The 25,437-nt window shown below is 46.2% G+C and overlaps 1 protein-coding gene across 2 annotated transcripts in view; it reads right to left on the bottom strand.

Moving 5' to 3' along the window:
• Il17rd (interleukin 17 receptor D) overlaps nt 1–25,437 on the bottom strand; it is a 64,209-nt gene that overhangs the window by 26,801 nt on the left and 11,971 nt on the right. The window lies entirely within an intron of this gene.

Raw genomic sequence — 25,437 nt, 5'->3', positions numbered from 1 at the left:
TTACTTTCCCAGCATAGATTCCCCACAGAATCTAAACACACAGAGCACTGTAGAGGCGCAGGGTCAGGTCAGTACTTCAGGCCGGCTCCTCCTTGCACTGCCCCATGACCCCACCCACCCACTCCAAACACCCTCCAGTCCAAGGGAATGCAGCCCACTAGGGATCTTGGGCACTCTTTGCCTAAGATAACAGGAACAGACTGGTCTGTTTAGGGGTTAAATAATTCATTAGCAGTACAATTAGGATAGAGACCAAGACTGCCAGATGGAGTCCTTCCAGTTGGATCCTCTGATTGGCTATTAAACTCGCCCACCAGACAGCCTCATCCGAAAGCTCTAGCAAGGCAAGACAGGCAATTCCTCAAGTCTACGGAAACCAGTTCTCATTCCAAGACCAGGAATGAACGTGGGAATAAGCCATTACTTTTAATGAGAAAATTCTTCACTGCCTCGCCTCCATACCTATGCTGGATATACACAGGGTGGGTCATAAAAGAAAAAAGACTTTCAAAGGTTCAACTCTTAACTCCCAGTGATGTGGCCATTAGTCGTCTGTAGCCTTAATAGTAGGGTAACAACTCCAACAGACTTCCCATTCTAATGACAGCGCCACAGAGGGAGCAGCAGATCTGCACAATGACCCAAAGCTGATCCTGAGGAGAAAGGGTTGCTCTGGGTCTGGCAAGCCAGGTCTAAGATTCTGTTTAAATCTCTCTAATAATCTGCAAAAGTGCCATTCGGTATTAATTGGGGAATTCTGCAAAATGTTCATTCTAAAGTGCTAAATGATGGGAAAATATTTTAACCACACGGCTAAAGTTTCCACTTAACAAGGAAGATGTTGGGGAAAACCATATGCTGGCAGCCTGGTGTTTAATGGGCAACTGTTACACTGAGACACAATATGAAGAACACTTCTGATGGGCGCAGGATTTCAGGCCACTGCCCCATCACTTCCATATGCTACAGCCATGTTCACGAAGTTTATCCCAAAGCCAGACACGCCCACTGAAACCATATCCCTGAGTTCAGATATACACAGGCCTTGGAAAAAAATCACAGCTGTTCAGAAAAGAGCCAGGCAGGCACGAGACATACAGACACACCAAGTGAAGAATAGAAAGCAAAAGTACCAAGCCTAAACCAACAAGATGCCCCAAATAGCCCCTGGGGCTCCAGCTTCCTATCCCCGCCCTTTCTTCTCTGCATCCTGTGAGACTCCAGAACTCATCTCAGGATATGAAACTTTGGACAGTGAAATATTAAGAGCATCCATCACTCCATAGGTGTTGGGTCTGTGCAAACAGAAGCTGCCTGGCTTCTAGGAAGCAGAGACCCAAGTAACAAGCAGGAAGAGGACAATCTAATTTCTATAGCCCTCTAAGAATGTTCAAAACTGCCAAACTCACGGTCCAAGGTGAGCCAGACATTACTGTGGGTGCAGTAGTACGCAACGAACCCACACGAAGTTACCTGCTGTTTGCTCATCCTTTCACAGGTGACTAACTGGATACAGGTAAACTGCAAATCCCCTCGCCCACCGAGCACTCCTCATTTAGAGAAGAAAACACATAGGGCTAATAGAAAGAGGCAGTGGCAGAGAAACACAGGGTTCCTCTGCAAGGCAAAACCTGAATAAGGATGATGAATAGGTGTACGTGTAGGGACAACACGTACAAGATTTACACGGAGCCTGGGAGAAGAGAGGCTGGTAACTGGGCTATAACACTGACGAAAAGAGCAGTATCCAGACAGGAAAACCAGCAGAGAGGCCAAGGTCAGTGTGCACAGCTGGCAACTGAGGGACACGGCTCCCCTCTCCTGATGCTAGAGTCTCCAGTATCCGAATGGTTTTATTTATTTGTTTATTTGTTTGTTTTAAAAGAATGTACACAGCAGTTTCCTTCTGGGAGACAGAAGAAGAGGATGGAGCCACATAGAAGTATTATTTAACAGGAAAAAATATTCTATTTTAAGAGCAGGTATCAGGGGCTCTAGTGACCAAGTAAGTACATGACTTCTGGGACCTTGGGTGGTTTTCCCCTTGTCTTCTGTTTGCTCCCCCTCTATTTCAATTGAGGCATGTTTTTGACAGCATTTAGCAGGCATTTGCAAAGGCTAATGAGCTATGTTATGTGCTGTGCCCTGCACACAAAAACCTAAATTAATCCAAATAAGGTTTCTAAAATGTGGGGAGCTGGCCAAGGAGGCTTGGGGAGCTGGCTTCCAGGACATTGAGACTAGTGTGTGGCACCTACCCATCACCCACTAGTGTTTTCCATGTGTCCTGAGCTGAGCCCTCAGGGTTGAGTGTCTAGCTACAAATCAGACCCAGACCTTGACTTCAAGTGGCTTTGGCATAAAGATGAGGTACAAACATGTCCATTATCTGTCTTCCTTTGTTCCCAAAGTCTCAGTCTTTCACCAGCTCCCCCTATACCATATTCTGTGCCCTTAACTGCCTAACTCCCCAACCAATCCCCACCCCAGCCATGACCCCATAAATCATTGCAATTCCATTCAGGCACTCCTGTCTCCCCAGAATCCCCTTCTCTTCGCATCACCCAGGCCTTGCTCCCACAGACTGCCTGCCTTATCTAGTCTGGTCTCACAGTTTGTCTGTCTATTCACTGGTCTCACTTATCTAGTCTGGTCTCACAGTTTGCCTGTCTAGTCACTGGCCACTCAGTCACTGGAGTCAATACAATTTCACAAATGTGGTGGAGATTTTAATTCTACAGACAACTGGAACCCTGGAACTAACCAATGAAGCTCAAAAACAGGGTACCTCCCTGGCTACCAGCTCTTACCTGTACTTTAAAGACCTCTGACAGGTATTAAGTCCTTTAATGTTCTTGCGAGACTCTCGGCATGTGAGCAGTGGATCTTCCACGGGGCTGCTGCTCTTACTCACATCCAAACTGTTTTCGCTGCTCCACAGGAGCTGCTATAGAAACACTGTGCCCAGGCTAGCTCACAAAACAGTTTATCCTTTATATTAAGACAGACAGAAATAAAAACCTCTTAAACACGCCCACATCCAAGCCCTAGAACCTGAGACTTATTTTACATACAGTGGAAGGGACAGTGCAAATCAAGTTCAGTGATGCTGAAATGGAGACACTGATTTGGGTCATCCTGGTGGGCCAGTGTGAGGATTCTTAGAAGACCCTAAAGGTTTGGTATCAGAAAACTGGAGACGTGACTGCAGAGAGAGGATGAAGAGGGAGACTGGCTGACTGCAGACAGAATGAGTCACATACTTGAGGACAGAAGAGGAAGGAGCTATTGAGCCAAAGACTGGGCAGCCTCTAGAGGGTGGGCCAGGTAAGGAATGGATTCCCCCGCAGCACCAAGGAGTCAACACTGCCAACACTGACATCAGTAGCTTGAGACTCAGAATTCTGACCTCCTGAATGATAGAAATTTTGTGTTATCTTATCCCATGAAGTTTAAGGTAATTTTCAGAGCAACAACTGGATGAAAAGCTGAATGAAAAAAGAAAGAAGGATGGATGGATGGATATGACTGCACTTGGGTAGGGTCAAGGATAAAGTTTACTGTAGACATGAAGGAGAACATAGCCAGAGGTAGGGACATCTGGGAGGGTCCAAAGTGAGCATGACCCTGAGCCAGACCTTGTGAAGAGAGGAGAGGGAAGACCAGGAGAGTAAAGGGCATACAGACAAACGGCCAGGTAACCAAAAGAGCTGGGAGGTCAACCCAGTCCCCAGGCCGGAGAGTTCAGGATAGGGCGCAGAGTATGTCAGCCATACCCTGTAACCGGTAGGTACGTAGGGATTCTGGGAGAAGCTGGTGACCAAGTCCACTTGGATATGTTAAATAGGCACCTTAGTTAGCCACTTGTCCTGGGTTTGAGACCCAACACGTACATGTTCCAGCCACAGCATAGATGAACTAAATCTGAGTGTAGTGTGCACATACAGCATGTGCCAGGGCAGGCTAGTCTCCCCTCAGTACCCAGAGCTAATCACTGTCACCTGTCACCTGGCTTCAGGCAGACAGGAAACACAGATCCCTCAGAGCTGGGCCTTGGAATCCTGCCAAGAGCTGGGTTTCTGCCGGGTTTGCCTAGAGGTCATCTGGAGTGAAGGGGGTGGAGCTTAAGTTTATCAGACCGTCATGGCACTGTGTGGCCTCAGGCAGGTTGCTGAACTTCCCTGAGCTACCAGCACAAGAACAAAGCCATTTAAAAGGAAGGACTAGTGTAGGACTCAAGAGGTGACAGACTCCCAAGTGTTTGGCATTGCACCAGACATGTGACTCTGATCAATTGATCGTCTCCGCAAAGCTTCCAGAGCCTAAGTTGCAGCCAGGTGATGTATGAGAAACACTGGAAAGCTGGGGCTTGCTTCTCCATGCTGGAAGAGTTGTGTTTTTAAAAAGAAAAGGTACACACACACACACCCTTCAGTTCTTTTGTATGAATGTGTTTCAAGTTTCACTCCTGGTGTGTACTGTGTAGTCTGTCCACTGAACGTTGTTACCAGCTTTCTCAAAGTTCCTTAGCTGCTCTGAATGGGAGCACTCTTGTTTTTTTTGATGGTTTGTTGTTTGGTTTGTGTTGCTTAGCTGGCCTGGAACTGGCTATGGAAAACCAGGCTGACATAGTAGAGACCCACCTGTCCTCTGCTGAGATCAAAGATCACCGTGCCTAGCCAAGATTTTTTTTTTTGGAGACAGGGTCCCTAGCCCAGGCAGACTTCAAACTCCATTTGGTGCAAGATGCCTTTGAATTAATCCTCTTACCTCTTGCTCCTGAGTGCTGGAATTCTAGGCCAGTGTCACCGCACCCAGTTTACCAGCACCAAGGATCAAACACAGGAGGGCTTCCTGCATATGAGGCAAGACTCTATCAACTGAACTATACTGCAAGCAATTGAATGTAGTTCTGTTCCCGCCTCACCACCTGGCCTGCTCTCTTTTGGAAAAGAGAGTGTCATACTTAAAGGACAACTTGCCTTAAGTCTGTTCTAAATGGCACTTCAACCATCCTAGGACACCACTGTCTCCAGATAGCTTTAAGTCCCATGACATTCTCTGGACACTGACCACAGCAGCCTGGTGCTCGGGAGGGATCCTACCCCACAGCCACCATTTTGTGTGCAAGCTTTTGCTTCTTGACTTATGGCTAGACTGTGGTATAGGATTTTTGCATCTTGAATTTTACTCCTTTAGAGCAGTGAAGAATTACCTCCCCATCCCCTCCGTCCTGCGCACAACATTGGGCTCTCATTGCTGCTTCTATAACCCCACCTCATACTGTAGCGCACCAATCAAAGGAAACTCCACAGCAGAGCTTCAGGTAAGGGCCTGGCTTCCTAGCTCCCTCTGGAACAAATTAAAAGCTACCGTTAGTGCAGCGAGTGGGGGTGGTTAATGAACTAAGAATGTAACACCCTGAGGCCCCAGGCTTTGGCATTTATAGGTTTTGAGTAACAGGCAACAAACAAGTACTTTTAATTCTCTGCTCATTAAATATCAAAATGGTGCAGTAGCTAAAAGCCTAGGACAGTTTCCTAGAGAAGAGTTTACAAAGCAGTCAACCAGCTCTGTGAGTAGCCCATAAAAAAATAAATAAAATTCACCAGGGAACACCAAGGGAGGTTTGTGTATGTATTTTTTGGCTTAGTCATGCATTTATTTATTTAGGCAGAAAACATATCTAGCAAAGGCTGACTGTGTGCCAAGGCCAGGAATGAGATAGGGTTTTTGGTTTTTTTTTTTTTTGGGGGGGGGGGGTGAGGGGGGGTGGCACATCCGTGAGCACGCACTGACCTTGGTCTCTCTTTCCTGCTCCAACCTGTGCATCTTTTGGGGATGGAGTTCCCACCATGAGTGTGAGCAGCATATACATTACTTACCTACTAGTCAGTATATTCTGCCACCTGGCCCTGACCTGCTTGCCACCTCTGTAAGTCAGCTCTGGGTGAGTTGGAGCCCAGCAAAAAAACAAAACAAAACAAAACAAAAACAAAAACAAAACAAAACAAAAAAAAAGAGGCAAGTCTAGTAACTGCTGAAAACTAAGGCCAGCTCCTACTTTACTATCCATGGCATTATCTTCACCCCAGTTTCCAGACTGACAAGAGCAAACGACTGCAGAAAACTTGGTGAGGCCAGAAATGCACAAATGGATAACACTAACAAAGAGGAGGGGTGCAGAGAGTGGGTCATGTGACTGTACTGCTTCAAATGGCTTTATAAACAAAGGCAGACTCCACTCACTTCAGTGCAGAGAGACAGACAGACAGACAGACAGACAGAGGGAACAGCAGAGCCGCCCCAGGTGATGTAAGCTAAGGAGAATTTGGTGAGTCCAAAACACAAGGAAAATGAATCAGAAAGCCTGCCCACGCCTAGATCTGCGCAGGACGCATTTTCCCCACATTCCTGGGAGCTATTCTCTCACCCAATCCATAGATCCGACCAGTTTCTGAAACTGAAAGATGCCAACAGTATGGTTTGGGATCTTGGATGGCCAGAGCACACAAGCTCGGGGGGGGGGGGGGGGGGGGGGACATGGGGTTCCCACTAGCAATTACTCCATCAACCCCCAAAGACCTGGAGATCTTAAGCTAATTAAAGAGATTTGCTTGGGGAGGGAGGAAATCACTAGTCCAAAGCATGGTCTGTGCGCCAGACCAAAGCCGTAATCATGATTCATTTCTGACATGCTGCTAATCAGAACACACATGTTCCTCATTTCACGCTCCCAAAGGAAAGCTGAAGGGACAATTATTGCTGAGCCCTAGTTCGGAGCCACATGCCAATTACCATGTGTCCTTCTTATCAAACTCAAGTCGCTCACTTCCACCCGGATACCACTTCACTGCCCCTACCCTGCACCCAGCCTTCCACCAATCCATTAAAGATAACCAGTGTCAAGACAGTTACACAAGCCGACTCTCAGACACCTCAAATCTAAGTAATGGGAGCCTAGATAGGATTTGTGTTTTAAAATTCCTTACTTCACAATTTTTTTTTTTGTTTTGTGTTTTTGTTTTTTTCAAGACAGGGTTTCTCTGTGTAGCCCTGGATGTCCTGGAACTCACCCTGTAGACCAGGCTGGCCTTGACCTCAGAAATCCACCTGCCTCTGCCTCCCAAATGCTGGGATTAAAGGCATGCGTGCGCCACCACGCCCGGCCTACAATTTTTTTAAATTGCTTTGATGGTAGAACATATTTGTACAGTTAAAGCCCAGAGATATAAACACATGCAAGGATGCATGAGCACACACTACACAGACAAAAAACAAAAACAAAAACAAAACCAGACACACACACACAAGCTAGCTTTCTTCTGTGCTTGAAAATAGAATCGAAAGGCAGCATGACGGATGGCTCCGTCAGTACAGTCTCACTACTTGGGAGACCGAGGACAACCATGAATTCAAGACCAGCCTAAGACAAACAGTGGGTCCCAAACCAGTCAGAGCTACAAAGGAATATCTTAGCTCAGAAAAACAAAATAATAATACTGCAAAGGGATGGAAAGATATCTCAGTGGTTAAAAGCATTTGCTCCAGGGGCTCCAACACCCTCTTCTGGCATCTGTGGGCACCGGTACTTACACATGAATAAATACACAGAACCATATACATGAAAATCAGTTTGTTTTTTTTTTTAAAACCAGAACAAGAGCCGGGCGTGGTGGCGCACGCCTTTAATCCCAGCACTCGGGAGGCAGAGGCAGGCAGATTTCTGAGTTCGAGGCCAGCCTGGTCTACAAAGTGAGTGCCAGGACAGACAGCCAGGGCTACACAGAGAAACCCTGTCTCGAAAAACCAAAAAAAAAAAAAAAAAACCAGAACAATGTCCCACTGCCTCCTTGGTTTACAAAGCCCTTGGAAGCCCTTTCTCCAGGAACTCTAAAGATTTCAGCTGTGTGTCCTGTGTCTGATACACAGACTGTTGCATTTTCCCATCTAGTTATGAAAACGTCAAAGGCAGGCTATAAAACATGCCTCTGGGACTGAGGGCCGGACTTTTTCCTGTGCTTTACCCCATTCCCCTAACTGAAATGAGAACCTCATGTCAGACAGCGGGCATCTTCAAGGTAAAAGGCAGGTTATCTGAAGGTATGGTATTTTACATCGTCAGCTCTCAGACAGAGATTAACCAATTTCTATAAACACTGGGTACAGAGATGGAGCAAACATCCAGCCCGATACCCACCCAGCAAAAGCCAGCAAGTCGCAAAAGCCAGCAAGTCAGCTACTGGCTCGCTCTCACTTAGCTGTGAAGGGAACAAAGACTCCACGGAAGCTCAAGGAAGTCTCTTCGGAGAGAGCAAAACAGTGATTAGACAATGGTGGAAAACTTTAAGCTATAAACATGATTGTTATGCTTAAGCAGAGAGGAAATGTTCAGCTCAAAACCTAACTACTAATAAAAGCCTTAGGACCACACAGGGAGCAGTGTGCCTAGCTGCACCCACTTCAAACACCGTTTCTGAAGACAGGAGGGGTCTCCAGCTCTGTGTCACATCTGGAATTCAGCTTCTACAGCACAAATGCCGGAGAAATGGAAGACTGTGACGTTGCCATGGAAACGCTGCCTCCTCCCTCCATACAGGTCCTCACACATACTGCCTCCCAAAGTAGGTTTCTCCGATTTGGATGTGTGGATGGTCACTCTCTTAGATTTTGGTGCTAACTGAAACATCGTAGGCTAAAACGATTAAGTCTGTCCACAGGATGGTCCTGTACTGAAAAACCTTAAAATGGGTGGGAGACAAGCTAACACTACCCTCCTTTTCTATGGCTTTCTCCAACCCCACCTCATTTAGTTAGGAAAAGAGACAGGCTTCAAGCTCTTCTTCCCAACCTACAAAAATCCAAGCCAGGCAGTAGTGGCGCATGCCTTTGATCCCAGCACTTGGGAGGCAGAGGCAGGCGGATTTCTGAGTTAAGAGGCCAGCCTGGTCTACAGAGTGAGTTCCAGGACAGCCAGGGCTACACAGAGAAACCCTGTCTCAAAAAAAAAAACAAAAATAAATAAATAAAACCCAAAAAGCCTGCACTCAGATTGCCTGCCTCTGAGCCCAACAGAAGAACCAGCCAAAGACTAGATGCCCTCATCAGATCCTTGCAGAGTGACACTTCTGGTTATTGAAGAATTCTGGTGTAGCTTAAGGGGAAGGGGGCTCTAGAATACCTGTAACATTCCAATCTCCCATGGAACCCTTAACAATTTCAGTAGGTTCTAAGCACTCCTTTGCCCACAAAGAATCCTGAAACCACCAGGCATTGCCTGGGTGTGCCCACTCCTGGAAAGCAAATTCCAACTGTTCCCTCTAGATGTGTTTCCTAAATCCCATCTGCACTTACATAGGGGGAAGTCCCACCTGGATGGCTGGTAGTGCTCCCTTCAGAGCTCATCCTACCCATGCTCCCTTTACTCTCCAACTGGCCCGAAGCCCACCTTCTTGGGCTCTCCACTGGCTCAAAACTTCGTCTCTACGAATGGGAAGCATCTCCCAACCGACCAGTTCTGACTATTATTCCCCACCTAGCGAGAGTGATCCTTTTCCATATCAGTCTGCCTCTGCGAGATCTGGCCTCTCCCAGTCGGTCTGCTGCAGAAGAGTTCAGAAGTAAAGCAAGTCAGTTAGCCTGGATGGGCAGGCTCAGTCCTCCTGGTTCTCCACCAGCCCTCATTCTCATGGGTGACACAAAAAACCTGGCCTCCAGATGGAACCATTTGCATCAAGTCTCTTAGATACCACTTCCCTAAAATGTGCCCCCGCCCCCCCCCCCCCCCCCCCGAGAATCCGTGTCAGTGAATGAGGGAGTCAGCCCACATGCCCCCTCCCAGCCCCTCAAAACACCAGGAAGTCAGCATCTCCGGCTCCAGGTGTTAACACTTAAGAGGACGCTGCCCAGCCCCCTCCAGCTGGAGGCTGGCCGCCTGGGAGCCGGACACAGCAATTAGGCCCTTCCCCGGCTGGGCGCCTTTGTCCCCTCACTAACATCATTAGCGTCTGACTTCCTGTGTACAACGGGGCCGGGGGGGGGGGGGGGGGGGGGGGGGGGGGGCAAATGGCGGCTGACCTGGGCAGGGCATTAGACTGCTTTGTCAAAGGCCCTCAAATGTTAACAAGCATGTGAACAAGGCTCTCCTCCCAGACACCCCCTCCCCACCCCCCAGCTTCTGCTCCAGCCATTCTGGGCAATTCAGGACAGTTTCTCTCCAGCTGTGGGAATCAGTATCACTTGAGAGAAATATGAAGTCTCAAAGCTGACAGAGTAAGCCAGCAGCCTCCAAGGGGCCTTCAGATCCTAGTTCCTTGAAAGCCTTCCCGCTGGAAACAAGGGTTTGCCTGGTTCTCACAGGTTACAAGGGCCGAGCAAAGGTGACCAGCCATGCTCAGCCAACCCAGAACCCGGTTAAACAGCAGCACAAGGACCAGCCATTCACATGTGCTGGAGACTGAAATGCAACGTCTCCGAGATGCAAGGCCTTACAGAACGTTAGTGTAATAGCTCCGGGCTTTAAGAAAACTACTGCCTTGATCTCAAAAGAGCATGACTTGCTGGGCTGGAGAGATGGCTCAGCAGGTAAGAGAGCATGACTTGCTAAACCCTGGAATCTGGCTATCTTTCCATCATTAAAATCCTCTAACAGAATTTCAGCTTTTTGCATGAAGGAGATGGATGTCTGAAAATTTCATAAAAAGCTGGAGTGCACCCAGACTCGCATATGATGGCTGGAGACTCCAGTCCTCCTCCTCCTCCTCCTCCTTTTTTTTTTTTTTTTTTTTTTTTAATCTTTGAGACAGGGTTTCTCTATGTATCCCTGGTTGTCCAGGAACTCACTCTGTAGACCAGGCTGGCCTCGAACTCAGAGATCCACCTGCCTCTGCCCTGCTCCAGTCTTTCCTAACAGCTTAACACCAACCATGTCTAATAAATGAAACTGTGACTTCACTTAGTTAACAACAACAAAATGAAATGTAAGTGCAGGTCATTAGAGGTATAAAGTCAGTTTTAAGGAGGACTCTTGATTAGGCAGCTGTTAAGACTTTTATAAGCAGCGTTTGTTTCAACCCAGTAATTGAAGACTTTGTCCAAGGTGCCAGGAACTGCTAAGTGTACAAAGTAACATCATCAAAGGCAACAACTATTTATGTTGTTTCCTGGGATAAGCTCCTGGGGAGGGGGGGAGGGGGCTCTACGGCTTTTCAATCACAAGTGCCAAGTCATGTCTAAGTCAGCTCAGTGTCAAAGGAAACTACAATTGTAGCTTATTCCTTTTAAAAATTTTTCAATCCTAGCCGGGCCTGGTGGCACATGCCTTTAATCCCAGCACTCGGGAGGCAGAGGCAGGCGGATTTCTGAGTTTGAGGCCAGCCTGGTCTACAAAGTGAGTTCCAGGACAGCCAGGAAACCCTGTCTCGAATAACCAACTTCCCCCACCCCCATCAAAACTTTTCAATCCTAGATATGGAAGAAAATATCCAGAGATGAAGAAAACAGCTGATTTTCTCAGCCCTGCTAAACTGCCTTTTACAGAGCATGGTTTTTGTGGTTGACATATAAACTAGGCTAGGTTTTAGATATAGGTTCTTTTTTTTCTTTTTTCTTTCTTTTTTTTTTTTTTTTTTAAAAACAGGGTTTCTCTGTGTAGCCCTGACTGTCCTGGAACTCACTCTGTAGACCAGGCTGGCCTCGAACTCAGAAATCTACCTGCCTCTGCCTCCCAAGTGTTTTATGTTGTTTCCTGGGATAAGCTCCTGGGGAGGTGGGCTCTATGGCTTTTCAATCACAGGTGCCAAGCCATGTCTTAATATTAAAGGCGTGTGCCACCCCCGCCCGGTCAGATATAGTTTTAAATATTTGCCTAAGTATCACTATGAGGGATAGCCTGGAACTCCAGATCTCCATGCTATACAAACTCTGACCAGTATGGCAGCAGTGGTGAGATACAATCAATGTTAAACCCAAGACGCTGGTACATAACACTGAATGCCACCACCAGTTGGTTCCAAGTCCCACACAACTTTATTTCAATCAATTCCGAAAATTTCAAAGGGTAACTGAGTTTATCACTGGTTCAGATTTTTCCTTTTGTCAACTGGTTTTGTCAACTGGTTTTTAGATGGTCAGTAATTGGAAGGATAAATTCAAACACTAATGAGCCCCCAATTTTAAGCCTCCTTAGGCTCTTGGATGGAGGCCAGAACTCTGCCCAAAAACTACAAGCAATAAATCTAGAAAATTATCTTCGTAAGTTCCCAGTGATACCACATGGAATTTCCATTAAATCACACACATGCAACCTCACACACAGTGACAAACCAATTAAATCATTGTAGATACTTAGGCCAGGAAATAACTATGTTCACCAAGTAACCAGATTTGATTCTCCTAAATAACCAATGAGTCCTTCTGAGAAGGGTTTTTAAAAAAGAGAAAGAAAAAGTATGAAAGTCAAGTATTGACCACCTGGATGCTTTTATGTTTAGATAAATGTTCCAGGGGTGGAGGACACAATGTCATTCCCAGGCATGAAGCTTTCTCTGCAAGCCTTCTCAAAGGCATCCAGCATAGATTACCACAGAGAGCAAAGGTCAACTCAGAGAAAATTTCCCAGGCAGACAAGGCAGAAGGAACTGCAGGTAGGAGCAGATTTTCCCTGATGGAATGATCCCAGCAAACTCTTCTACAGGGCAAAGGCTGGGAAACACACACACACACACACACACACACACACACACACACACACGGGGAGGGGGGGCGGGGAGTGTGGAGGAGGAGACCACTTTTGCTTAAGCATGCATCTGTCCCCTTCAATAAGACTTCCCACTGAAATTGTTTACAAAAATCAAAGCACATAACAGAAATAGATCAGAAGCCTGTAAGATTTTTGTCCTAAAATAGGGGCTTGCCAAAAAGGATTAAAAGCAGTGTAAAACTTTTTTTGAAAAAAAAAAAAAACAAAACAAAACATTTTTTTGGGCTGGTGAGATGGCTCAGTGGGTAAGAGCACCCGACTGCTCTTCCGAAGGTCCAGAGTTCAAATCCCAGCAACCACATGGTGGCTCACAACCATCCGCGACGAGATCTGGCGTCCTCTTCTGGAGTGTCTGGGGACAGCTACAGTGTACTTGCATATAATAAATAAAATCTTAAAAAAAAAAAAAAAAAAAAAGATCCCTTTGTCAGTTTAAAAAAAAAAAAAAAAAAAAAACATTTTTTTAAGTCCAAGTTTCCAGCTAAAGTCATTTCAAAAGTAAGAATGGGAGCTGAGTCAAGGTGAGGCCACACTGTCAGATAAGCAGCCTTGCTTTCGGAACACAAAGCCAGTGCCTTCCAAGGGATGCTGAAGGGAAAATCCCCAGATGCATCGGAGAGTCAGGCCTTTGGGAGCAGGAGGTGGGGATGGGCAGCCTCTTGTCTGCTATTCCTCCTCTTCCTCCTCCTCCTCCTCCTCCCCCCCCTCCTCCTCCCCCTCCCCCTTCCTCTCCTCCTCCTTCTCTTCAAGACTTCAATTAGAGAAGTAACAAAAAGAACCTATAAAGGTAAGAGTTATTAGCACTACTGGACCAAATTCTTTAAGTCCCAGTTTCACCAATACTTCCAAGGAAAGGAGGGCATCATTACTAAGAAGTAGCAAAGCTAACCCCTTTCCTGATCTAAAGAAACAATGTGTCCACGCAAAGCAGACAGACAAATCACCAGTCATGCACAGCACAGTAGATTCTGAGCAGGCGGTCTTCTGGTGTGGTGTCCTGAGTACCGCTCTGAAGGGTAACCAAATTACTATAATTTATCCTATATGTTTCTTTAAAATTACATAAATTTAAGGGATTTTATGATTAGGTGACTGGTCTCATGTGAGTAACAGAACTGAGTAAAATTAAAAGGGAAACTGTCAAATCCAGGAAGCGGACTGACAAGGTCTCCCTTCCGTCAGAGTAATCACATTATGGCTTCTGGAAACCCAACACTGACTCTTCCCAGAGGGTCAGGGGAAGCAAGAGAAAAACAGCACGGTAGGTTAATTCTACAGAGCAAGCTGGGGACAGAAAACAAAGACGTGTAGCCTGGGCATGGAGGGAAAATATGCCCTGCACTTCCAACCTTTATCCCGTGTAAATTCAGTGAAGGCAGCTCAACCTTGCAAAAGACTTCAGCAAAGCCACCAGCATCCATCAGCCAGGTGCTCAAGAGCTTGAAGTATGCTATGCTTCTGTAGCAGACGTGAACGTAAGTATCAGTGCAACTCCTGCCTCGGATGTACTATTCACTCTGGAAAACAAAGCAACAACTGCTTGATGTTGCACTTTCTAGAATGAATGTCCGGTTATAGTGTGGGGCATGCAGGCGTGCATAGGTGAGAGGTGCACACCTTGTCTCTTTTATCACTTCTTTGGAGACCAGGTCTCTCAATGAACACAGCACCCACTTGTTGGTCATACTGGCTGGCTAGTGAGCTCTGGGGATCCATGTCTGTAATGGTTTGTATATCCTTGGACCAGGGAGTGGCACCATCTGGAGGTGTGGCCTTGTTAGAATAGGTGTGACCTGGTTGGAATGGGTGTGTCACTGTGGGTGTGGGCATAAGATCCTCACCCTACTTGCCTGGAAGTCAGTCTTCCACTAGCATCCTTTGCACGAATATGTAGAACTCTCAGCTCTGCCTGCACCATGACAACCTGGATGCTGCCATGCTCCCACCTTGATGATAATGGACTAAACCTCTGAACCTGTAAGCCAGCCCCAATTAAATGTTTTTTATAAGACTTGCCTTGGTCATGGTGTCTGTTCACAGCAGTAAAACCCTAACTAAGACAATGTCCCACACCCACAAGAATATAGACACTTTGGACCCCCAAGCAGCTTTTCTATATGGGTGATGTGAATGCATCTACTTGTACGGCAGGTACCCTCCCATAGACTGAGTCATCTCCATGGGTCTTTTTTTAAAGAAGGTTATTGGAAATCTTTCATAAAAACAAAGCAAAAGCCGGGCGTGGTGGCGCACGCCTTTAATCCCAGCACTCGGGAGGCAGAGGCAGGCGGATTTCTGAGTTCGAGGCCAGCCTGGTCTACAGAGTGAGTTCCAGGACAGCCAAGGCAACACAGAGAAACCCTGTCTCGAAAAAAACAAAAAAAAACAAAAAACAAACAAACAAAAAAAAAAACAAAGCAAAAACAACTATAAGAATGAAAACAATGTGGGGCTGGTAAGATGACTCAGTGGGCAAGAGCACTGACTGCTCTTTTGAAGGTGCTGAGTTCAAATTCCAGCAACCACATGGTGGCCCATAACCACCCATAATGAGATATGAATATGACACCCTCTTCTGGTGTGTCTGAAGTCAGCTATTGTGTACTTGTGTATAATAATAAATAAATCTTTGAGCTGGAACAAGCAGGGGCTGAGGGAGCAGAGTTGACCAACCAAAGCGAGCAGAGCCTACTGGAACAAGCAGAGGACCTAAAAATTCAATTCCCAACTACCACATTAAGGCTCACAACCATCTATACAGCTACAGTGTACTCACATATATTAAATAAATAAATAAATCTTTTAAAAAGACAATATAGTAATAATATTATTAAAATATTATATTAAATGTTTATTAAGTGTACTATTAGAAGGCAAAAAGTCCTGCCACAAACCCTTAAGGACAGAGTGGCCAATACATAAAAGGTATAAAAATGGGAGGCCTAAAACAGAGATTGATGTTACTGGGACTACTCATAGAGCATAGAAAGAAGAAAACCGAATTAAAATAAAGAATGGGCTGTAGATAAAATAATGTCAAGATGGGTATTTTAATGACTTTCATGGTTATATAAAAGCTGATCAAATAAGTAATTATACTGATAAACCATTTAAAAGTTTTTTAATCACCCAGCTTCTTAAGCTTTTGTTGTTGTTTTGTTTCTTGTTTTGAGACATGGTTTCACAACGGAATCCTGGCTGGCCTGGAACTCAGAGACCTGCCTGCCTCTGCCTCTCAAGCACTGGAATTAATGAATTTAAGGGCATGTATGGTGACACCCAGCTCCTTAAACTTCTTAACCTCTGAGAGCTGAGACAGTAGCATCACAGAAATGGTGATCTGCTTTCTGACTAGCCCACCTGAGCGGGAGACAGCCACAAAGAAACTTGGGGTCAACTAAACCCTGGTGTTTCCAGCACCCAGTGCTGCAGCAGAGACCTCAGCACAGCCTTGGCTGTGAACATACAACACAGGCTCTTCACTTCCCACTCCATCAGCCACATGCATGGAGTAAACACCGGAGACCACTGGCTCGGACTGCAGACTACTTACTGTATATCCCAAATAGCAATGTTTTCACTGCTCTTGATCTTGTTAGTTTGGTTGGTTGGTTATTTTTTTAAAGGTTTAATTATTGAAAACAAAGACCTATAATGTTTTACTCCTGGGATAACCTAGGACTCTGTGTATACTACACAAGTACTCTACTTAATGAACTACACCCCCAGAATCTGAGATTTAAATTTTATGTTTAATTTTAAAAGTGCATCAATCTCTTTAGCATGCAAATTGCTTTCATCCTTAATAAATGGTAAATTATATGTATACCAAAGAGTTGTTTTAAAACAATTTTCTTTATGGTTTATTATCAGTAAAATGCTATGCCCCTCCTAACCACACTACTGTGATAATGCTGGTAGGTACAACTTCCAAAACATAATTTTTAAGGGCATTTTAAAAAGTCTGCAATGGCCAGTTTGACCAGAGTTATGTCCCTAAAACAGCAGCGTTCTGGCTCATCTTTAGCAGTTTTATAATTCTCCCAGTATGCACCCTAATCAACCCCTTTCTTAGCTCTTTCTTAACAATGGAAAGCTTCTAGAAGCTTCAGCTAAGAACACAAACACGCCCTGGGAAAGGGAAACTGGACTCCATCTCTCAGTGCAAGCCTTCTGGCTCTCCGTTCTGGAACAGTCTTACACGACTATCTACAGTGTTCATAGTGGGGACTTCGTGGGAGGGAGCGCCAAGTCTCTATGTAAGTGCCCTGCACCATGGCCTTAACTCCAACAGCCACAGAATTAGATAAAGTCACCCGCAAAAGGGAACTCTCGCTCCTCACTATGAACTTGGGGGGGGGGACGGCAAAGGCCATTCGTAGCCTTTCCTGTGCCTCCAAGGTGTCCTATGGGCAGTGTTTGGGCATAAGGGTTCTCAAATCATGGCTGCTTCTTTCCCTACTACATCAGAGTGTACAAGCGCAAGACTTACAAACAAAGGCATTGTTTTTTTTTGCTTCAAAAACTGGGAACCAACACATTCCTTCTGGGAATTCAGGGTAAGTTTTACAAAAACAGTGTCCAGATGTGCTTAAAATTTCAGTCTGTTCTCCTCCTCTGGTGGAGCAGAGGGGAAAACAAAGGGTGGGAGAAACGTTTTATTAAAAACTGAAATAGTTATTAGATTTTCTTGGCTCGAGCACTAACCAGCTCTCAGCTCACAAATGAGGCAGGAGTACCTGAGGCAGAACGCACCGGCATTCCTCTTGTCTGGGTGCAGGGGAGGGAGCCAGGCCAGACCAGCACAGTGCCAGCTAGGGTTCGAGTGGTGTCTCACTTCCTTCCATAATGCCCTTAATGGTAAATGTTTCTACCAGATGATAGCAGCGCGTGGGGGGGGGGGGGGGGGCGCGGGGGGGGGGGAGCTCAGGCAAACTCAGGAAGTCAAAAAAAAAAAAAAAAAAAAATCCCAAGAGCCACAGCCTGTGGAATACACTGAAATGCCCTGTCAAGACTGCATCCCATCTTTGATGTGGGGACGTCACTGGGTGCTGGAGCTTCCTCACTTTAATGCTTTCTTTCCCAGAGCCCTTTTTAACCAGAGAGATATAAATAGTCTTTTCTAAAGCTTCCCTTCATTTCAAAGGGGGTGAGGCGGGCTTTGGGTACCCAAGGTAGATGAGTGTTTTAAACAGAACATAAATAAGGCAGACAGAGCGTCAGACATAAATTATGAATAAAAAGATAATCTTAATAATAGTTTACATTATCACAAACCCAAGTTTATAGCAACAGCTAAGCCCCTTTCATACTGCAGTGCAGCTGCTAGGTCAGCAGAGGGAAATGGTATGTCAAAAATGTGACCTACCTTCAAGTTTGTTTAACTCCCTGTCAGCCACCGCTTGCTTCCTTCCGCCCACCTTAGGAAGAAGGCACAGGGGAGGAATCCTTTCTGAAGTGTTTTATTGGGCCAGGCTTAGAACTGGCGCACTACCAGAAGGTATTTATTTATCTACACTCTATCTTAGTCATCCCCATCAGGAACCGGGGCAAAAAGGTTGACGTGGATCAGAAGGCAGTGCCGGAGGTACCGTCCTCCTGCTTCCCAAGGCTCAGATGGACGCCATCTCCAGGGTGGACCATCTCAAGTCCTTCCCCAAAGTAGGCAGGCAGCAGGAAGCCAGCTTCACATAGATCTATGCAGGCAGCATCCAGATACTCTTCTGTTTGCTGAGAACACAAATCCCACACAGTCTCAAAGGTATCCAGCACTGACCCAGTCCTGGCCATATACCCAAGGCTAAGATAATTCAAATGGAAGAAAAGGTTGTTTTTACCTGAAAGAAGACAGTGTGTGTGTGTGTGTGTGTGTGTGTGTGTGTGTGTATGAACGTGAAGCTTCACATTCCCAAACCAGAACACAGGGCTACCTCAAGCCTCCTGGTCCCACATGTCCTGGAGTGGGAGGTACAGAAGCTGGAAACAGTGCCTGCCATCACCTCTCTTCAGCTCTCACAGATAGGAAGACAACTCCAGATGTTCTCACCCAGAGGCAAAGCTCTCTGCAGAAGTGGCCTGGGTGAAAACCAGCCTCAAAGCTTCCCAGGATGACTGCCTGCAACTTTTCCTTCCCTCTTAGCCTCCTGGCAGCCTCCTGGAGACAAGGCTCTTCATCCAGCCAGCCCTGTTGGTGCCTTCGAGCTCCAGGCTGTTATCAGGTAAGGCTGGCCTTCTGAACATTTCCAAATAGGTGACCTCTACTACCAGGTACCACGGGACTTCCTCCAGTGGCCCATGTCACAGAGCCCTCTGGATCTGTCCACTTGACAGTCTATTTATCCCTGCAAGCTTTCACTTCATCTTATTCAAAAATACTTCCACGTTCCTCTTCTCTCTGTGCCTGGTGCCCTCCCTCGGTGTCACCCTTCTGTGTGCTAGAGTCCAGACCTGCTCACTGGGAACTTTAGCCTGGGACGTTTTGTGAAGGAGAGGAGTTACTGTTGCAAGATTCTCTCAGTATTTCTCTTTTCCTAAGCAGGGATACTCCCAAGGGTCCCATGGAAACAATACAGTGGGCTCCCACACTTCTTAAAGAGATACATGCTTATGTATTTACATGGATAGATAGTGGGAACGAAAACACACAAGACATCACGAAATAAGAGTAAAGATGGAGGAACTGTAGGTGATTATGTGGGAGCTCCGCTGGTAAGCCTTTCCACTCCCTTCACCAAAACTGCTATGCTCGGCCCAGTTCACACTGGGGTTCTGAGGATTCATGGTTTATAGCAAGTAGGAAGCTCTGTGTGTGTGTGTGTGTGTGTGTGTGTGTGTGTGTGTGCTCGAGCACGCGTGAGCACAAACTACTCTGAATCATTTCTTTCCCATTAAGACGCTTGGTGTAAATAGGGAGGGAAAAACAAACAAACCAGACCATTATTCGGTTCTGCGCTCACCATTGCAGATTAGCTAGTCAGTTCTTATCTACAGCTGCCTTTCTGCTGCCCCTCCATCACCTTCCACAATACCCCAAATCCCTCCAACCTGAAAGCTGCGGATAGAAAGAGCCAGGCCTCCTGGGCTGTCAACACTGGGTGTGATTCAGAGTTTAAGGGGTCGGGGAGGCAGAGGGGCAATGCCCATGGCTGACTGGGTCCTAAAGCTCGTGGGTCAGACAACTGAACTGTCTTACCCATCACTAACGGTGTCAACATTAAAAGATGAAATGGGCCGACTTAGTGACCCAAGAAGGATCCCCACCATAATACTTTAGATTCAAAGATCTTTGTAACTTGCTGTTAAGTCAGGATGACTTTTTTGTTTTGTTTTGTTTTTGTTATTTTTATTTTGGAGTTTTATTTCCTTGGCTGGTTAGGATCTATCTTTCCTTCCTTCCTTTCATCTTAAAGGTCTGTATTTCCTTCCTTCCTTTCTTCCTTCAGTCTTTTCAAACAAGGTTTCTACCTGGCCTGGAATTTGTAATCATCCTCCAGTCTGCCTAATGAGAACTGAGATAGAGCAATAGGTCACCATGCTTCGCTGATAATGTTATTTTAAAGCTCTTAATGCCAGCCTTTAATCCCAACACTCATAAGTTCAAGGCCAGCCTGGTCTACAGAATGAGTTCCATGACAGCCAGACTGCACAGAGAAACTCTAGCAGCAGCAGCAGCAGCAGCAGCAGCAGCAGCAGCAGCAGCAGCAGCAGCAGCAGAAGAAGAAGAAGAAGAAGAAGAAGAAGAAGAAGAAGAAGAAAGAGCTCTTATGTATTCACTTAAGCATCTTCCCGAAAATTCATCTCATCCATTTTTAACTTTAAAGGTGCCACACTCAGAAGGAAATCAATGAGCAGTCCTCTCGGGCAGGCATGATGGCGCTTGTCATGCCTGATGACTTGAGTGAGCTTCATTCCTGGGACCCACAGTTGAGAGAGGACTGATTCTTGTCATTTACTCTTTGACCTCCACATTGTGTCTCAGGACTCACATGTACTCACACTCAAACATGTACATCACATACATAAGTCAAAATGAAAAATTATAGAATAGAAGCCTTTTTAAAAATCCCAGGGTATTGAAAAGGAGGTGAAAATCTCCAACAAGAAATAAGGTGCCATTAAAGAAACAAAGAATTGTAATGATCATCAGTGCCAATGGTGCTCCCAAAAAAGGGAAACTCTGTAACCATAAAAGTTCTTTTTTCTTCCCCCCTCGAGACAGGTTTCTCTGTGTAGCCCTGGCTGTCCTGGAACTCACTTTGTAGACCAGGCTGGCCTCAAACTCAGAAATCCACCTGCCTCTGCCTCCCGAGTGCTGGGATTAAAGGAGTGCCCCACCACTGCTCAGCACCAAGGAAGTTCTTTACATTCTCATCTCTGAGGTAAACACAGGGCAGGCTAGCTCATGCCACACACACACACACACACACACACACACACATACACGGCTACACCTCACCATAGAAAGACCCTTGAGCTGGGCGTGGTGGAGCACGCCTTTAATCCCAGACAGTCCATCATGGCAGCAAGTGGAAGGCAGCCAGCAGAAGCAAGAAGCTGAGAGCTCACATCCTCACACCCAAGCATGCAGCAGAGACAGGAAGGGGATGCTATGCTATGCTATGCTACAGAATGAGGCTTCTAAATCTCAAAGACTGCATTCAGCAGCACAGTTCCCTCAGCAAGGCTGTGCTACCCAAACCTCCCCCCAAGCAGGGCCACAAACAGTAGACCAAAAGCTCAAACGTCTGGGATCATCGGGAACATTTCTCAATATATGGCAGGGGGCTCTGTCCTTTCACCATAGATATCCCAGAGACCGAACTCATGTCATCAAAGTTGTTGTCGAGAGCCTTTACCAACTGAGCCATCTCACCAGCCCTTATCCCCACACCTTTTAAAATGAAGGAGGTTAAAAATTGGAGGACGACCTGGACCAAACATGGTGGAGGAAGAAAAAGCATATTTCTTCAGCTGGCAGGACTCTCTTCCCTGCCTGGGCAGGTCCTGGGTCCATCCTGATTCCAAGACACCCTCTTCTCAGTCCTTACCAACCCCAGCTGACAAGTCCTTCTAGGTTCTTGTTTTGCCCTGTACGTGAGATGACTTAAGCATCAAATAACGCTTGGGATCAGTGTGCATCCCAGCTCCCAGCCGCAGATCTGCACTATCACAATGCCTGCTACCCAGTCCGACAGCTTCAGCCATGGGAAAACAGGAACCCTGTGGTTTCTAGCCACTTACAGCTATTTAATGTTTAACTGTCTTCTTACTTTGTTTTTAAAGTTTTAATTATTTCATTTATATATGTACACTGTAGCTGTTTTCAGACACACCAGAAGATGGCATCAGATCTCATTGCAGATGGTTGTGAGCCACCATGTGGTTGCTAGGAATTGAACTCGGGACCTCTGGAAGAGCAAGCAGCCAGTGCTCTTAACTGCTAAGCCATCTCTCCAGCCCTGTTTTCTTACTTTGTAAGATTCTTATTTTCAAAAACTGATTCATATAGTCCAGTCTAGGCTCCAACTATATAAGTCAAACTGACATTGCCTCCCAATCTTCCTAAACCACCCACCCCCAGACACACCAAGTGCTGGCATCACAGGTGTGTGCCACCATACCCAGCTTGAAATTTAAGTAAAATTAAAAACCCAAAGCCTCTAATGTGCTAATCCTATTTCGGGCGCGCAATAGCTACAAGTGAGTAGTTTGTGGCTTCCAAAATGGGACAGCACAAGAAAAACTGTGTCTAGCACCACCAAAAGTTCTACTAGACATTACCGTGGCACAAAAATTTCTCAGTTGTCCACACCTGCCTCTGTGGGTGTATTTAAATTGTCTCAGGGCTAGTACTAGGCACAATTTGCCATCTCAACTGATACCTTAGGTAGATACCTCAGTTTAATGAAGATATTACAAAAATTTTGCAGTCAGTAAAATTAAATTCCCTTGCGTCAAAAATATCCATAAACACTGGCCTTTTCTCCACCACAACTGCATGGAAACAACCCCACCATTCCCTGCATACCATTACAGTAAAGCTCTCCTTCTGTCCCCACAAAAGCCTGCTAACCAATGACCGGACAGCTTGTTGTAAAACTCTGCCTCCAGCCAGGTGTGGTGGTGTGCATCTTTAATTCCAGCACTCTGGAGGCAAAGGCAGGTGGATCTTTGTGAGTTTGAGGCCAGCCTGGTCTACAAAATGAGTTCCAGGACAGCCAGGGCTGTTACACAGGAAAAAAAAAAAAAAAAAAAATCAATCAATCAGTAGATTAGATAGGTAGATTGATACATAGACAGATATGATAGATAAGATAAGATAAGGGATTAAAGATGATTCTGACTTCTTGTCTGGGAAATCTCACTTAAGCAGTGTCTATGGTAAGGCTGGGAATCAACCCCACTGGGGTCTGAGAATTTTCCTCGGGTGATTCTGGTACTCTGCCAGGCTGGGAACCTCTGCGGTAAGTGCCTCATCTAAGTTTAATGATCTGCAAAGTGCCCTCTGGTCTTTCCCCTTCTCCCCACCAGGTACATTGTTGAATGTGGCTCAAGTCCCACATCATTAGGATGCTTGGAGAACAGGGCAAGTGCAACTGGTTGGGGTGTGGGGTGCAGCTTTGATGGGGGGGGGGGAGAAGAGGCCTTCCAAGTTACACCTCCCTGGTGCCATCTTAATCCCTTCCTGAAGCTTTCTCTTTTCAAGAGAATTCTCATCTGGAAAACAAGGAATCACCTCAGGCTGAAGGTGACAATGGTGGACGCGTTCAAAGGCATAGGACAGCCCCACCACGGTATAGAGACTTAAAATACAACATCCCACAGATTTCCTCTGCTGAGAATTCTCCTCACCCCTGCTGTTCACATGTAGGATGTAGCTGATCAGGCCTCAGATTACAATGAAACTTCAGACTTCCTTTAAAACAACAATAATGGAAACATAGTTTCCTCCTAACTTCTTGATCCCAAGGGCAAGGTACCAATTTCCATCTTTGTTTTTGGGGGGATGGTTGGTTTTTCGAGACAGGGTTTTTCTCTGTGTAGCCCTGGCTGACCTGAAACTTACTTTGTAGACCAGGCCTGGCCTCCATAGGGTGACTACCTCAAAAGAAAGGAAGTGAGAAAAGGGGAAGAAATGAGGTGAGGAGGGGAGGGATGAGGAGAGGAAGAAAGAAAGGCTCAAGTCAGGCAGATGCAGTAACAAGAAGGCCTCAATACAGCAGCTTCTCTCTCTGGGTTTGTTACTGCCCCGCTCAGGATTCCTGGAAAATGCTAAAATCTTAAGATGATCAAAGTGAAGACATTAGTCGATAGGGGGAAAAATACTATCATTTAATATCCCATGTTTATTTAGCCCCACCAAGCCAAAGAGGGAAGACTGTTTGCAAGGGGAGAACGCCTGCTTAATCAGCTAAAAATGCATTCATTACCATGCTATTCACTGTGGCTTTCCTGAAATCAGACACTTTTGCCCCTAGACCATAAGATTGAAGCGATTTGAAATGAAAATATTTCCTGTCCAGTGCTTGCCAGTTTCTAGCCCCAGAGTGATATAACAGATGACATCCAGTACAATAAATGCTTTTATTAACCATAAATTTGAGACTGCTTTAGGGATTTGAAGTGTTGGGTTTCATGCTGAAAAAATGTAATGTTATCCACAGACCATTCGTGAGCTACAAAAACAGAGGTGCAGGTTAGACTGCTTTGATCAAATTATGGCATGAAAAAGAAAAAGTCTTTTGCATGCACAATAGCAGTTGCATTCAGAGTCTATCTTCAAGGAGCACCCCGAGAGCTTAATCACATGTCTGGGAGAGTCTGGGGGCAAACTGTCCCGTGTGCAGATTTATGAAGCCACCGGGCTCTGTGAAGCAGAAAGTGAGCTGAAAAGCATTGGAAAACTCCAACATTAAGATGCTGCAGCTCACTGCTAGATAGCTCTCCTCCGGGCTGGGCTGCTGGGCTGCAGGGCTGCAGAAAGGGCCTGCTACCCACTCAGGGCCACCACCACCAGGCTGCCACCACCAGAAGTCTCTCCAGAAATCCCTCCCAGCCGCTCCCAATCAAAACCCACTGATATGAATCAAACTCTCATCTTGTAGCAAACGTCGCCTGAGCTTTCTTCAGCTAGAGAAAACAGGGAACCTTGGGCAGTTGCATGGCCCCTGCTCTCTGACCTCAATGCCTCCCTCTGCACAGAAACAGTTAATTCTGAAATCAAAGCACACTGCACTCAGGACCTACCAAACCAAACCTGAGGTGGTGTAACCATGGAAACAGGAAGTCTTTCCTGGGATCAGAACAAACTAGGCCCACCAAAGGCAAGCTAAGCTGCTGCCCCTCCTGAGTGCCCCTCACAAGGCTTTTGTGTTGCTGTACATTCCAGCATAGGGGTCCCGGGCGGCCCACAGGACCGCGCTTGTACTCCATCCTTGTCAGCATCCCAATAGCCGCTGCTTTCTGGCCTTTCACTGTCAGGCCACTGAGAAGACCGCAGACTTGGTGCCAGAAAAGGGAAGTGAAAAGCAAAGTTGGACCTCTGAGGTCCATTCTCCGGATACTGAATGTCCCACTATTACAGCACCACATGACATTTCATGGCCAGCAGGGGAGGAGGCCCAGTCTTTGGAGCTGAACAAACGCCAGGCACATAGGCCTCCCTGCGCCCTCACAGT

Source organism: Mus caroli, unplaced genomic scaffold (assembly GCF_978045245.1).
Source record: "Mus caroli unplaced genomic scaffold, Mus_caroli_1 scaffold_12, whole genome shotgun sequence".
Classification (NCBI taxonomy): domain Eukaryota; kingdom Metazoa; phylum Chordata; class Mammalia; order Rodentia; family Muridae; genus Mus; species Mus caroli.
Note: the sequence above shows the minus strand (reverse complement) of the source record. Positions and strands in the feature narration are given on the sequence as shown.